Source organism: Monodelphis domestica, chromosome 4, assembly GCF_027887165.1.
Source record: "Monodelphis domestica isolate mMonDom1 chromosome 4, mMonDom1.pri, whole genome shotgun sequence".
NCBI classification, from domain to species: Eukaryota; Metazoa; Chordata; class Mammalia; order Didelphimorphia; family Didelphidae; genus Monodelphis; species Monodelphis domestica.
In genome coordinates, this window is record NC_077230.1 from 329,298,972 (window position 1) to 329,314,215 (window position 15,244).

The 15,244-nt window shown below is 37.7% G+C and overlaps 1 protein-coding gene across 12 annotated transcripts in view; it reads left to right on the forward strand.

The window, feature by feature from the left end:
- The window catches only part of SYTL2 (synaptotagmin like 2), a 195,614-nt gene that overhangs the window by 91,196 nt on the left and 89,174 nt on the right, over nucleotides 1–15,244 (forward strand). The gene's annotated exons all lie outside the window — the stretch shown is intronic.

The window sequence follows — 15,244 nt, forward strand, 5'->3', positions numbered from 1 at the left end:
TAGCATAAACTTGTCTTGTATGGTAGAATTTAATTTTTTTTAAGTGCTGCAAACATTTTTACTGGTTCAGTTGTTATTCTTTTCTACTCTGTAGCACATAACCAGAAAACAACATAAATGAATAGCATGGCATGACAGAAGCAGAGAGGGGGATTGTAGAGCTGAGCCATAACTAGGGTTTAGTGGCTGAAACTTAGCCCTGGGGCATTGAACTTCATGTGTGGATAACATAGTCTTTAGCGATGTATAAACAGTTATGAAGAATAATTAATTAAATAGGAAACTGCCAGATAGTAGAGTAGAATGAGCTATTTCTCATCCCCTTGATTCCTCTTCTGAGATTGTGCTATGTATAGCTTTTCTCCAGGCACAGTGGTGCTTGCTCCCGACCCAGAAAATCTTAGTTATGGTTCTGCTTTTAGGGTCATATATTCCAGACTCTTCATTTTACAAACAAAAGGACACTATATACTGTTTCCCAAGCTTGCTTAAATTTGGACAAGAATTCCTTTAGAGGTATATAATGACTGACTTGCTTTCAGTAATAAGTTATGTTACTGATGTTACTTGACTACTTTAAAAGCGATCTAGGTGGTAGATTTAGGGCAATTGAGTGGCTTGCAGAATAGATTAAGGGACTTGAAGTGTAGAAAATCTTAGTTCAAATCCTGCCACTTACTTACTAGAGTTGTGGTGATCCTGGAGTATGTGGCAGGATTTGTCAAATAGGAGTAGTAATAGTACCCACCTTCCAGAGTTTTAGTGAGTAGCAAACGAGTTAATGTTACATTAAGGCCTTTGCAAATCTTAAGGCACTTTATAAAATGTAATTATTATTATTATTATTATAACTACAAGAACAGACTAAGACATAGATTCCAGAAACACAACACTTGGTTGAGCTCCCAAAGGACAGTAGCTGCTATTCAGTAGTTGGGACAGCTCTTTGGAAGCAGATGATCATTTCTAAATAGATGCTTCTCTTAGTGGAACTTTCAGGGAAGTCTTAAAGAAGGAATCAAAATCAAGATTTCAGAGTCCCAAACAACCACTGAATGGGGGAGGAAAGAGTAGCATCAGCTGTAGGATATGAATAGAATAAGCTGACCTCTTTGGTTAATAAAAGACTTTGCAAACTTTAAAGGCAACATCAATTTTATGGTTGTTTAGTCATTCAACTGTGTCAGATTATTCATGACTCTATGGACCAGACTGTCTATGGGGTTTCCTTGGCAAAGATACTGGAGTAGTTTGCCATTTCCTTCTCCAGTAATATCCCTATTTTACAGATGAGGAATTGAGATAAATAAGGTTAAAGGAACTTGCCCAGGGTCACACAAGTAGTAAATATCTGAGGCTGGATTTGAACTCAGATTTTCCTGACTCCAGGACCAGCTTTCTATCCCCTGTGCCACCTAGCTGTTGTGCTATATCAACAGTGTGGTTATTATAAATCTGGGGTTCTTGTGCTTTTTTGTGTTGTGGATGCCTTGGGTAGTCTGGTGAAGTCTACAGACTTTCTCAGAATAGTATTTGTTACCATTCATAATTGAAGAAAATGAGAAATTTCAGTTAGAGATTAATCAAAAATAAAGATGTATTTTTTCATTGAGATTTATGGGTCACCTGAAAATCTAACTGTGAACCCAAGTTAAGAATCCCTGTTAAATAAGTGAGCAAGACAACAATAAAAATAGCTAAAATTTATAAAGTGCTTCTTATGTGCCAGATACTATATACTATGCTCTTTAGAATTAATAATTAGAATAGCTAACATTTAAATAAAACTTACTATGTGTCAGGCACTGTGCTAAGAACTTTGTAATTAATAATAAGGATAAGTAATGTTTAATATGGAGGTTACTATGTCAGGCCTTGTGCTAAAACATTTTATTTTTTGTAATTTTTAAAAAACATTTTAAAATATTTTACATAAAAATATTTTTCCATAGTTACATGATTCCTATTTTTCCCTCCCCCCTTCCAGATCTGACAATTAATTCCACTGGGTTATACATGTATTATCACTCAAAACTTATTTCCACATTATTCATTTTTGTAATAGAGCAATCTTTTAAAATTAACCCTCTGCCCCCAATCCTATACCCATAGAACTACATGATAAATCATATGTTTTTATTCTGTGTTTCTACTTCCACAGTTCTTTCACTGGGTCTGGATAACATTCTTTCTCATAAGTCCCTCAGAACTGTCCTGGATCATTTCATTGCTTTTAGTATGCTAAGCCTCATTAGTCTTACCCATTGAGTGGGCCACTCACAAAGATGGCGGCCTCAGTCAGATCAGGCTGTGCTCCAACTAAATCTTTATTTAAATCTTTATTATTTATTTATTAAATCATTTGTTATTTATTTATATCATTTATTGTATCATACATATCATCCATATAATAAATAAATAATACATATTTATTTAGTGTAGCCACTGGAGAAAGATAATCCAACCAATTTGATGGGCTTGGTCTGCAGAATCAGCTTGTCCAAAGAAGGGAGAAGTAATGCTAATGCCCCGGCTCCCATTGGATCCTGAAGTTTGCAAGGGGTTTTTCTCTGAAGCCCCTAGGAGGGATGGCAAATAGATAGAGAGCTAGGACCTGCTATGACCCTGGGCAAGTCACTTAATTCACTTACTACTAGTTTTGCCTCAGTTTCCTCATCTGTACAATAGAGATAATAATTTAATAACACCTACCTTCCAGAGTGGTTGTAAGGATTATATGAGACAATAATTGTAAAGTGCTCAGCTCAAAGACTGGCACTTAATTAATAATTTGTTTCTTTCTTCACAATAAAATTAGAGGTAAGTTGATGCAGAGGTATTTTTGAAGGAAGATTCTTCTATTCTTCTATAACAATTGGAGACAGAAGTAAGGGTGTAAAAGGGAAAGGAGACTTTCTTTGCTGCCCATTTGCCTTCTCTTGCAAGGGTGGACTTCTTACTGGAATGCAAGCCTCATTAGGAGGATCAGGAAGCTCTTGAAGGGATGGGAAGTGTCCCACCTTCACTGTTCTGCTCCAGGCCGCTGGAGAGGTTAGGCAGGGAGAGCTAAGGGGAGCTGGGATTGCCCCATAATCACTTCTCTAGAATCAGGAGATCATGTGCCTCAAGGTCTATGGCACAGGCTGTCAGATGTAGGTCAGGAGCCTCCTCTCTGGGAGCTGGGCTCTGACACTGGGTGGCTGATGGAGCTGGCTGGACCTGGCTTCCACTCTTCCTGGTGCTGGGAGCCCTGGGCAAGTCAATAAACCTCTCTCAGCCTTTATTTCCTCAATCTGCAAAATGAGGGGACATAGGAGCCCTTACCTCACAGGGTTGTTGATAGGATTAAATGGGATAATAAATATAAAGAGCTTTTCATACCTTAAAACTCTCTATAAATCTGATTGCTACTGTAGCTACCACTATTTCTATTTTTGCTGCTACTTATGACTATTACTATTACCACAACTACCACTATTAATATGGATACTATTATTACTACTATTAGGTTATTTCTATTATTGTTACTACTATTACTACTACTGCTGCTATTATTCTTACTACTACTATTATTTCATTATTTCTATTGCTTTTATTACTAAGAACTATTACTTTTATTGCTACTATTTTTTTATTAGTACTATTGATTACATTACTATTACTCTTACTAATATCATTCTTGTTACTACTATTCTTACTTTTATTATTACTACTATCACTAATACTATTATTCTTACTACAATTCTCACTTTTAGTACTATTATTCTTACTACTACTATTCTTACTTTTATTACTATTACTCTTACTAATATTATTATTCTTATACTACTATTCTTTTATTATTACAACTATTGATTTTATTACTATTCTTACTAATACTATTATTTTTACTACGATTATTCTCACTTTTAGTACTATTATTCTTACAATGACTACTATAACTTTTATTATTATCACTCTTACTAATATTATTATTCTTACTACTATTACTTTTATTACTACTATTGATTTTATTACTACTATTACTCTTACTAACACTATTATTCTAACTACAATTATTCTCACTTTTAGTACTAATATTCTTAGAACTACTACTATTACTTTTATTATTATTACTCTTACTAATATTATTCTTACTACTACTATTCTTACTTTTATTACTACTATTCAATTTATTACTACTATTACTCTTACTAACACTATTATTCTTACTACAATTATTCTCACTTTTAGTACTATTCTTCTTATTGCTACTATTATTTTATTACTGCTATTACTCTTACTCTTACTTCTTTGTATTATAACTATCTTACTAATGCTATTATTTTATTATTGCTATTGCTTTTATACTACAACTCATATTCCTCCTCCTCTTATTACTCTTACTCCTGTTATTATTTCTTTTATTACTACTACTATTACTCTAGGCAATAAATATATATATATAATAAAAAATAAATAAAAAATAAAGTGGTAAGGTTCAGTAGTGTATAAGGGAATATTTTCATCATATATTATATAAAGTACTGGGTCTGGAGTGACAAAGATCAGAGTTCAAATTTGACCTCAGACACTAACTATGTAACCCTGAGCAAAGTCACTTAAACCTGTGTGCCTCAATTTCCACATTTATAAAATGAGCTGGAGAAGGAGATGACAAACCACTCCAGTATCTTTACCAAGAAAATTCAAGATGGGGTCACAAAGAGTCAGATACAATTGAAAGGATAGAACAATAACAGTACTACTCCTATAGGTACTTTTATTTTTTAAAAATATTTTTCCCTGTTTAATGATTTATTTTCTTTCCTTCCCCTATCCGACAAACAATTTCACTGGGTTGTACAAATGTCATCATCACCTGATATCTATTTCCACATTATTCATTTTTATCATAGAGCAATCTTAAAGCAAAAACCCCAAATCAAATACCCATATAAATAAGTGATACATGATGCCATAAGATATTGTTACTTTAAAAAACCATTACCTTCTATTTTGGAATCAATACTATACATTAGTTTCAAGGCAGAAGAGTGGTAAGGGCTAGGCAGTGGGGGTTAAATGACTTGCCCAGGGTCACACAGCTAGGAAGTGTCTGATGGCAAGTTTGAACTCAGGAGTTCCCATCTCTAGACCTGACTCACAATCCCCTGGGCCACCTAGCTACCCCCTACTGTTACTTTTACTACTATTATTCCTACTACTACTATTTTTATTCCTACTACTACTTTTATTACTACTATGACTAAAGTACTACCACTACTGCTGCCACCATTACCAAAGGTAATGAGTGTAGTGAGTGGCAATGACAAGATCAGTTGACTTTAACTCCTTGCTCTTTCCACTACAATTCACCCCCCAGTAAGACCTTTGGCTTGCAAAAGTTGAATAAACTGAATGTTTTTTACTCCTACCCTGGATTTATCATCAGGAAGACCTGGGAACAAATCCCATCTCAGCATTTATTAGCCCCCTGACCTAGAACATGTCATTTCTCTTTCTGATCCTCAGTTTCATTGTATAATTAGAATTTGCTCCCCAGGACTGCAATTCCCAGCATCCCACTTTTGTTCTCACCTTAGGTCCTTATGTTTTGGAGATTAAGCTTTCTGGGTCCCCACTCCTCTCTCTCTTTTCCTGCTAAAGTGGCTGGGAAGATTTCTCTTTACTCAGGCTTTTACTTTTGTCTTTATTTCTTTTACTTCAAGTGATTATTAATAAATCTTATAAAATATAATACTTGGAGTTATTGGATATTAATTTAAATCTTACAGTGTACTTTGAATATAGTAATAACAACAATAACAATTAGCATTTCTAAGGTGCTTTTAAGGTTTCACAAAGTGCTTTGCAAATATTATCTCATTCATTCCTCACAACTATACTAACTCTCAGGTTTGTGAGGCACAAATGAGATAACATATGGAAGATATGTTTGAATCTTTTAAAAGACAAATAAATTATTTAAAATAAATAAATAAATTTTATTTACATATATGTATATATTTTTTAAACTCTTACTTTCCATCTTGGAGTCAATACTGTGTATTGGCTCCAAGGCAGAAGAGTGGTAAGGGCTAGGCAATGGGGATTAAGTGACTTGCCCAGGGTCACACAGCTAGGAAGTGTCTGAGGCTAGATTTGAACCTAGGACCTCCCGTCTCTAGGCCTGACTCTCAATCCACTGAGCCACCCAGATGCCCCCATTTATAGATTTTTTAAATGAAATTTAAATAAAATTTTAAAATTTTAAATAAATTTATAAAGAAAATTATAAAGAAATAAATCTCATCATTTTATGATCTTCTATATCTATCCAGGGCCAGCAGTGTTGCAGTGAGGGGAGAAATCTCTTCCTAAACTGACAGGGTGAGATTCAATTGTTCTCACTGGTGCCTCCCACCTCAAATGGTGTCAGACGCTGTCATTTCCATCTTTCCCTTGAATATGTCTGATGTTGAGGGCTCCAGTCTGCCCTTCTTCTAACTCCTGCCTGTTTTTCTGTGGTTCAGTATAAATAGATTGGAGGAACCTCTTGGGACATTGTGATATATGATGAAAATGGCCTCAAAAATGCAGAGCACCCCCTGGAACTGGTCCTTGTGTGCGTGGGGAGTGTGTCACCACTGGCACCGGGGAGTCTACAGAGGCAGAAATGCTGTGGTTCCCTTTGCACCCAGGGCTGGCCTGTGGTTTTGAGGGCTTTCTTTCCATCAGCTGCTTCGAAGAGCATGTAGGGGTGGGGCATGGGGTGGCCTCTGTTGGTGTGGCCCTTGTTTCTTGGCTCCTATCAACTGAGAAGGCGGCAGGGCTGGCCGAGAAAAGGAGGAGGGTGGAAAAGCTGACGTGATTCAGACTCTGGGTGCTGCCTGGCTACCAGCTGCCAAGCACCTTCTATTGACTCAGGTGTGGTCAGGACAGTTAAGATAAGAATGATGGACTTCACTGAAAGCTGATGGACACCCCTTATGTGCCCTGGGGATACAAAAAAACACAACTGAATAGAACCCCCCCCCCAAAAAAAAAGCCAGGACATGATCCTTGATGGAAGAGGGAAGACTAAACACTGCCAGGCGTTTATAAAATATGAACCCATGGCCTGGGGGGTGTTCGGAGATCTGGGTTCTTCCCCTTCAGGCTGTTCCACTAACTTGCTGTGGGAATTTCGGCATTAAGCATCTGCTGTGTTCAGGGTGGGCAAAGTCCTTCCCCCCTTTGGGTCTCAGTTTCTTCATCTGTAAAATGAGCAAGTTGGGGTAACTGGTGCAAAAGATGTCTCCTATTCTCTGCTTCAGTGATAAGGGTTGGATTCGTTGAGCTCTAAGGATCCTTGCACCTATTGGAGTCTGGAATTCGAGTTTAGTATTGTAGCACTTTTCTACCAAAGAATTTGGGGAGTAGGATGTTAATGTTTCTCTTCTGCTGGGTGGGATCGGAACTGTATCTGTATTTAAAAACAAAACTATTAGACTCGGAGAGCAGGAACGCTTTCATATGTATTTGTTCATTGGATCTCCAGTATGTTGCATAATATTCTGAAATATAGGAAATGCTCACTATGCATTCATGGAATCAAGTTTGTTACGGAAAATGCTGGTCATTAGCATTGGGATTGTAGTATCTCAGACTTGAAGACTCAAATGTTTTTGAAGGAGCCACAGCAGATCTGAGGTCCAAGCAGAAGCTGATCTTCCCTCCTGGGAGAGAAGGCAAAGGAACTCCTTAGAGGACATAGGAAAAGAGCTGCAGTGCGGTAAAAAGGATCTGTGATCAAGGAAAGAAGACTTAAGCCTTGCCAGACTGTTGGCAGGAGGAAGCCAGAAAAGGGGAGGAACAAAGGACAGCTGTACACTATTTTAAAACCAGATTCCTGACGAGGCAAACAGGATTCACATAGCAAATTAGTGGAACAGCCTGAAGGAGAACTTCTGCAGTCTCTTTTCCTCTCTGTTCCATCTATTTGAAAGTGGGAAAATGAGCCTCCCTGTCCCAAGCCTGGTACTTTATCCCCTGTGCTCTAAGAAGAGCTACCATTTACATGGCAGTAAATAGAGTGCTGGACCTGGAGTCAGGAAGACCAGAGTTCAAATCTAGACTGGCTATGGGACCCTAGGCAAGTCACTTAACTTCTTTTGGCCTCAGTTTCTTAATTTGTAAAATTGGAATAATAAGAGCACCTGTAAAATGAGAATAATAAGTAATTATTATTATTATGTAAAAATAATTATTATTCTTTACTCTGCATTGTTTTGAGGATAAAATAAGATATTATTTGTAAAGTACCTTACAAGGGTTAAAGTACCATATAAATGCTAGTTGCTAATAATAATTAATAGTGTGGTAGGTTGCTCTTAAGAAGACCTGAATTTGAATTCTACCTAAACTCTTAAATGGGTCTATGACCCTAGGCAAATCACTCAAACTGTACCCTTTAGGCAGCTTCCCTAGGATTTCTCTTCTAAGGGGCTCTGGACCATAGAGTACAATGAAGGGAGTAAGAAGTTCATCCAGAGCAAAAGATGAGATGTTATTAAATCCTGCCAGATATCAGCTGGGTACTGGATGCGCAGAGATAAAGAAATAGCTCTTATTCACAGGATATTAACATTCTAGCAAGACATCCCATCCATGCAAAGTTCAAGCAAGTATTTTTGAACAGATATTTTGGTGTAGTGGGAGGAACACCGGTTTTCAAGCCAAAAGACCCAGATTCAAATCTTGGCTCCAATCCTTTTTTGCTCTGTGACAAAGTCAGCCCATTTGATTACCAATGGCCCTGCGTCATCTGTAAAATGAAGATACTAATTGCCACATAATCCAACTTCTAGGGGTTTTAGGGATAAGATGTTTTGGAAACGACAGAATCAAAATCATAGAATTTGAGAGTTGGAATGGACCTCAGTGTTCTTCTGTGTCAACCCATACATAAAAGGAATCCTTGTGGTAACATACCCAACTCGGTTACAACCTTTCCTTGAACACCTTCAGTTAGAAGGGATCCCATTATCTCCCAAAGCTGCCCATTTCACTTTTGGACAATGACTGTAAATATTAGTGAGAGATTTATTCTAACTAGTAAATTTTAATAAATTAGTAAAATAAAAAATCGGTAAAAGAATTTTTCCTGGCATTAGATCTACACTGGCTTCTTTGTAGCTTTTACCCAATGCTCCTAATTATCCTCAGGTGATAATTAGGAGAAAAAAAACCAAACCTTTTCTACAAGACAAATAAATCCTAGGACAACTAGAGAACTTTCCATTTGGGAGTGGAAGAAGCAAATGAAGACGACAAACTCCTGACTGCTAACTTAAGCTAACTCTATTCTCTTTCAGCTGAGTGTGGAGGATGAGTCATTTCAAATGGTTATTGTTGTTCAATCCTGTCCTGCTCTTTGTGGCTCCATTTGGGGTTTTCTTGACAAAGATATTGAAGTGGTTTTGTTGTGGGAGAAACATACCCAAGTTTGTAGCAGGGTTTTACCCCAAGAATGGGAGGTTCAAACCCTGTTCAATACAGAAGTAAGAAAAGAAATTTATTTGAAGAAAAGTTTTAAGGTGGTGAAGTAGTCTAATAGCTGGTAGAATAGCCTGGGACCGAATCAGATAGCCTTAGAGCTGATGGATTGGGCAGGGGGTGTTATAAAGTAGCCTCTCTGGAGCTGAGAATAGAAGTTCTCCTGGTGTGAAGTAGTAGCTCCCTCAGTAGAGTAGCAGATCTGGAGCTGCTGGAATAGCAGCTCCAAAGCTCTGGGCTGATGGAGTAGAAGCCTGGGAGTTGTTCGAGTAACAGCTCTTGGGGTAATAGGGTAGACCCTGGGACTGATGGAATTGCCCCTTAGGTAAAGGAGTAGCAGCCCCAGGTGTGGATTAGGGTTTGCATATTCATTGAGGGTCTGGGAGCTAGTCATCTCCCATTCCAGTGAAATCTCCACCTTTCCCCCAAACCCTGGAAAACGGGCACCACCAAATTCAGGTGGAAGTGTGTTTTGGGGTACATGTCATAGGTAAACTTGAAGGCACCAGAAAGGGAATAAGGAACATGTGTAGGTTTGGGGGATTCTTCTGGAAGACCAGAACCCTTAATGTACATGTCCTATGTTTTCCCCAATTGTCCACCTGCCATCAATTGTCAATTTGGGAGAGGTCTTGCTACCCTTCTAGAATGGGAACATGGCTGGGGTGGGGGGGACAGGGGGGGTGGGATATAGCATGGTAGATGAGCACTACAGGTAATTAATAATGTCTAACAATCCAGAACTAAAGTAAATATAGAACAATATAAATAATTAATAATGTAGAGCAGGAACAAAGCTGATGCCTGGGGTAGAACATTAAAGAGCCTATACAGGTGATTGATGATACAGAATGGATAACTGATCAACAATATAGATTCTGCAATTCATGCTTGACTAACACAGACCTTGCAATTCATGTTTAACTAGTGGTAACAGATAAGAAATACAGGATTTCAGAGTATGAGAGTCCTGTTTCTGTTGCTGCCCTTCAGTGCGTACTGCCCATCTCCATCACTTTGCCATTTCCTTCTCCAGCTCATTTTAAAGATGAGGAAACTGAGGCAAGCAAGATTAAATCACATAGCTAGTAAGTGTCTAGTGTCTAGTAAGTCAGATTTGGACTCAGGTCTTCCTGACTCCAGACCCTGGTGCTCTATCCACAATATCACCTAGCTGTTCCATTTCTAATTGGAAGACTTGAAATGTATTGATCAATTCTCAAAGCATGTTGGCCAGAGAGAACTCTGAAACAGCCTCACAAAAGAGCAATAAACTACCATGTCCACCCCCCCCCCCTCCAGGAGGGAAAATGTGTAGCCAATAGCAATTTTTTTTTGTTACTTGCTTTGGAGATGTTAACTACTTTTTTGGTTTCTTTTTGCAGATTTTTTTTATGCTCCTCTATGAGAAAGCATCCATCACTCCCATTGGAAAATCTTTGAGCCCTTATTAAAGCCAGGCGAACTAATTTCACCTTCCTTAAACCTAACTAGCTAGTACTTGGCCATATAAATGAGATTGAAGCTTTCATAAGCCTCCAGGAGGCACTTAATGATGCTAGAGGTGGCAGGGCAGAGTCTGAAGATAGGTAGAGCTGGCAACCTTTGCTCTGAATTGCTGCATTAATAGCAAAGTTTTTCTTTCCTTAAACTTAGCTATTAGACAAAGGAAGACTAGAGACCAAACAAGGCAGTTAACACTCTAATAACTATGACTGTTCTTATAAACAGATGAGTCTCTCTCATATGTGGTTGGTACCTGGTCTTCCTGTTTTGAACTTCACACCCTCAGAAGGAAATGTGTACTTGTATAAACATAAACACATTCACACATCCCCACACCACCAGCCCCCCACATCTAGCAGGCTGATTGTTCTTTAGATGCCTTCAACAGACCTCATCTCATGATTATCCTCAGCTGCCTTTCTCAAAGTCAAGGTTTTCTAAAAGAAGGGGTTTGTCCCTCAGAGACTTTAGTGAGGTTTTTTTTGTCAATGCTACTAATATATTCTCAAGTCCAGGTTTCTGGCTAAAATTCACATGGACTGATAGTTTTAAGTTGTGACTACAGTTGGTTAGATGTGAGTTTTTTTTCTCATTTTCCAGTTTCATTGGCTAATTGCCAAAAATATGAAGCTTTCTTGATTAATAAGTCATATTTCTATTTTATTCTGCTTAAAAGATTGCAGAAGTGCTCTCAATGTGGCAAATTTGTGTGGTGTTAATATAATTCTTGCAATCTCCATTTTTTGTATCTGGTTGTTCAAGAGTTTCAGTTGTGCCTAATTCTTCATACTATTCCCATTTGGGATTTTTTGGCAAAAATCCCGGAGTGGCTTGCCATTTCCTTCTCTAGCTCATTTTATAGATGAGGAACTGAGGCAAACAAGGTTAAATCACACAGCTAATAAGTGTCTGAGGCTGGATTTGAACTCAGGAAGATGAGTCTTTCTAACTTCAGGCACAGCACTACACCACTTAGATGGTCCAGACCCATTTTACAAATCAGGAAATTGGGGCCCACAGGGGTGAGCCCCTTATATAGCTAATAAATGTAAAATCAAAAGTGTGAACTAGATGCTCAAAAGCAGTGGTGTCAAACTCAAATAGAAAAAGAAAAACCCTGGACCTGTGATTTCTTACTTCTGAGGAACTCTCCACATGGAGAGTTATTATTTTATTAGGACATTATATATATTTACTTATTATATTTCATATTAAGTTATTATAATAATCATATCTATATAAGAGATTTGTATATATTTTATTTTGTTTTTATTTATTTTATCAAATATTTCCCAATTATGTTTTAATCTGGTCCAGGTAGCACTGAAGGGCATTGTAGTTGTAGCTCATAGGCCCTGGGTTTGACATCTTTCATCTGAAAACTCTTCTAGATCTTAATCTGTTCCTAAGGAAGTGTGTTCAGGAATTATACTCAGACTTTTTCTTACTCCAAAGCCTGAGTTCTTTTTTCCCCCAATTTTTTCTTTTCTTTTCTTTATTATGAGTTATTATTTTTATTTATTTTCTTTTTTCCAATTGTTTTCTATAGGTTGGATTCCTGAATAAAAAGAATAAGATATAATTAATATACAGGTCTTGTTTAGTTTTCCTAGACCTCATGGCGTGGTATGAAAAGAGTAGTAAAACCTTGGACTGGGATCATGAGCCCTGGTCCAACTTTGTCACCTCAAAAAAGTGACTTTACCCTACGAGGTCTCAGTTTCCTCATTTGTAAAATGGAGGGCTAGACTAGATGTTTTCTAAGGTCCCTTTTAACTCTGACTTCCCATAGGGAGGAAAAATCATGTTGAATTGTATTTTTTATTACTGGTATTTCTATGGGAAACCATTCATTTCCCCCAAATCCCTTAATCTCTCAAAATCAGCCTGCTCCCTAGCTAAAGTAATTTACTCCCAGTCCCCAAAGCATCCAACTGGGCTGTGACCTTTTGTCTTTTGTTGGATAAAGGCCCCTCTATCTATAAACAGACATAACCTCCCTCAGGCATGTAAAAGAGGAGCCTGTTCACCATGTTTCCCTAGCTGGGTGAAACTGTAGCCACCTGAAGAGTAGCCTTCCACCACTCACTAGTACTGCTGCTCTATGTCTACCTCCCTTTTTAAAATATCCACCAATCAGGACTGCTGGGTTGGGGGTGGGGTCCAATGGATGAACTCTTGGACCAATCAGAAAAAGGATCCCTATAAAAGAGAGGGTCAAGACTTACAGAGTGCCTTTTCTCCTAAGAGGCAAATGTGATGGACCTATCTTTTATTAATAGACCACATATACATAACAGTGTTATTCTTGTGAAAATGGCCTGATATTATTTATTGGTTAAAATTCAGATCACTACAAATGGATTGAAATAGATATCAATGAAAATCTTTCAAATAATTAAGCTCTGCTTGAATTTTTTCTGCAATTTTTTTTCTTTTTAATGAGGAGCACAGATTAATTAATCTCTCTGGTTAGTTCCCTAATTGTTATTGCTCCATATTTTATTTTGATTTTTATTTATTTGTTATTATTCTTATTTTCTTTTTCCAATTGTTTTCTATAGATTAGATTCCTGAGTAAAAAGAATAAGAAATATTCAGATCTTGTTTCATTTTCTTAGATCACATTTTCTAGATGTTGTTAACTAGGCTCTAGGCACACCACTAAATATATGGTCCTTGTCTAGTGAACTCAAAGATGTATGGAGAGGAGGGTGGTTGTTCTAGAGGAGCATATTGGAGCTAAACCTGGAGGATTTAACTATTTTAATTTTTCATAGGAATGTTTGTACTCTCTGGGATTCTAGGGGTGCCTTTATGATAGCTGAAATAAGCAGGTTAGTCTAAGTGACTTCTCATGTGCCTTCCAGGTCTCAATTCTGGGATTCAACCATTGCAACTCCCTTAAAGTCCAATTTTCCCCATTCCTTCTTCTTCCATCTTTGTGCTTCAAATGAAGGCATGTCAGGGGCCACTGTCTTCTAGCAAAGTGCTAATTTTTTGTCTTTGATTCAGTAACGCAAGTATTTGAGAGTTCATTGTATCCTCAGGTGTCTTTCTAATTGCCATTTATTTTGAGTCTGGACCTGTGATTACTTTCTTGCCAAGAGCTTTCCACATAGAGACTCTCTCCATCTGGACAGACTGGCAACTCTGGTCATTTGTCATCTAGGAAAGTTACCTGAGGGTACCGGGAAACTGGCCCATGGTTACACAACTCAGATGTGTCAGAGGTAGTATTTGAACCCACATCTTCCAGACTCCGAGTCTGGCTCCTTATTCACAGCATCATGTTGACTCTCTAGCTGGTGCCAGTGACCAACAAAAGAAATAAAAAAACACAGCCTGGGCTTTTATTTTTTTAAAACCTTTCCTTCCATCTTAGTATCCATGCTACATATTAATTCCAAGACAGAAGAGTGGAAAGGGCTAGGCAGATAGTTAAATGACTTACCCCGAATCACCCACATAGGAAGGATCTGAGGTCAAATTTCAGGACCTTCTATCTCTAAGCTTGGCTCTCTATCCACTGAACCTAGTTGCCCCAAGTCTGAGCCTTTTAAAAGGGAGCCTTTTAACTGAAAAGATAAAACAGTTTCAAAGGAAAATATTTCAGTGTTTCAAGTCTCACCTTGGAAGCTTAAAAACTGTGTCCCCTGAACAAGTCACTAAAATGCGTGAGCCTCGGTTTCCCTCCTCTGTAAAATTGAGTGATGGTAGTGTAATTAGTTGATATAAAATGTAGATGGTAATTGTCAATGAATTACTCACATGCCTTTTTTGACTGTAGATCCCATGATCTTACCAGGACATCATGATTCCTTTTTGTGCTGAAGAAATGTGAATGGTTGTAATTCCTCACCTTGTGGGAATGTTGTGAAGGAAGATGCTTAAAGTTTTGTTGATGTTGTTCATCATTTTGGTTGTGTCTGACTCTTTGTGACTCCATTTGGAGTTTTCTTGGCAGAAATACTAGAGTGGTTTACCATTTCCTTCTCTAGCTCATTTTACAGATGAGGAAACTGAGGTAAACAGGGTCATGTGACTTACCCAGGGTCACAGAGTGAATTTGATTAAGTTCTTCTTGACCCCAGGCCTAGTATTTTATCTGTTGTGCCATCTACTTGCTATAAAGCTTAAAGAACTGTAAAAATAAACTGTAATAATATTTTTTTAGAACAAACAACTAGAGGAAAGTTAATTGCAATACTATGAGGCA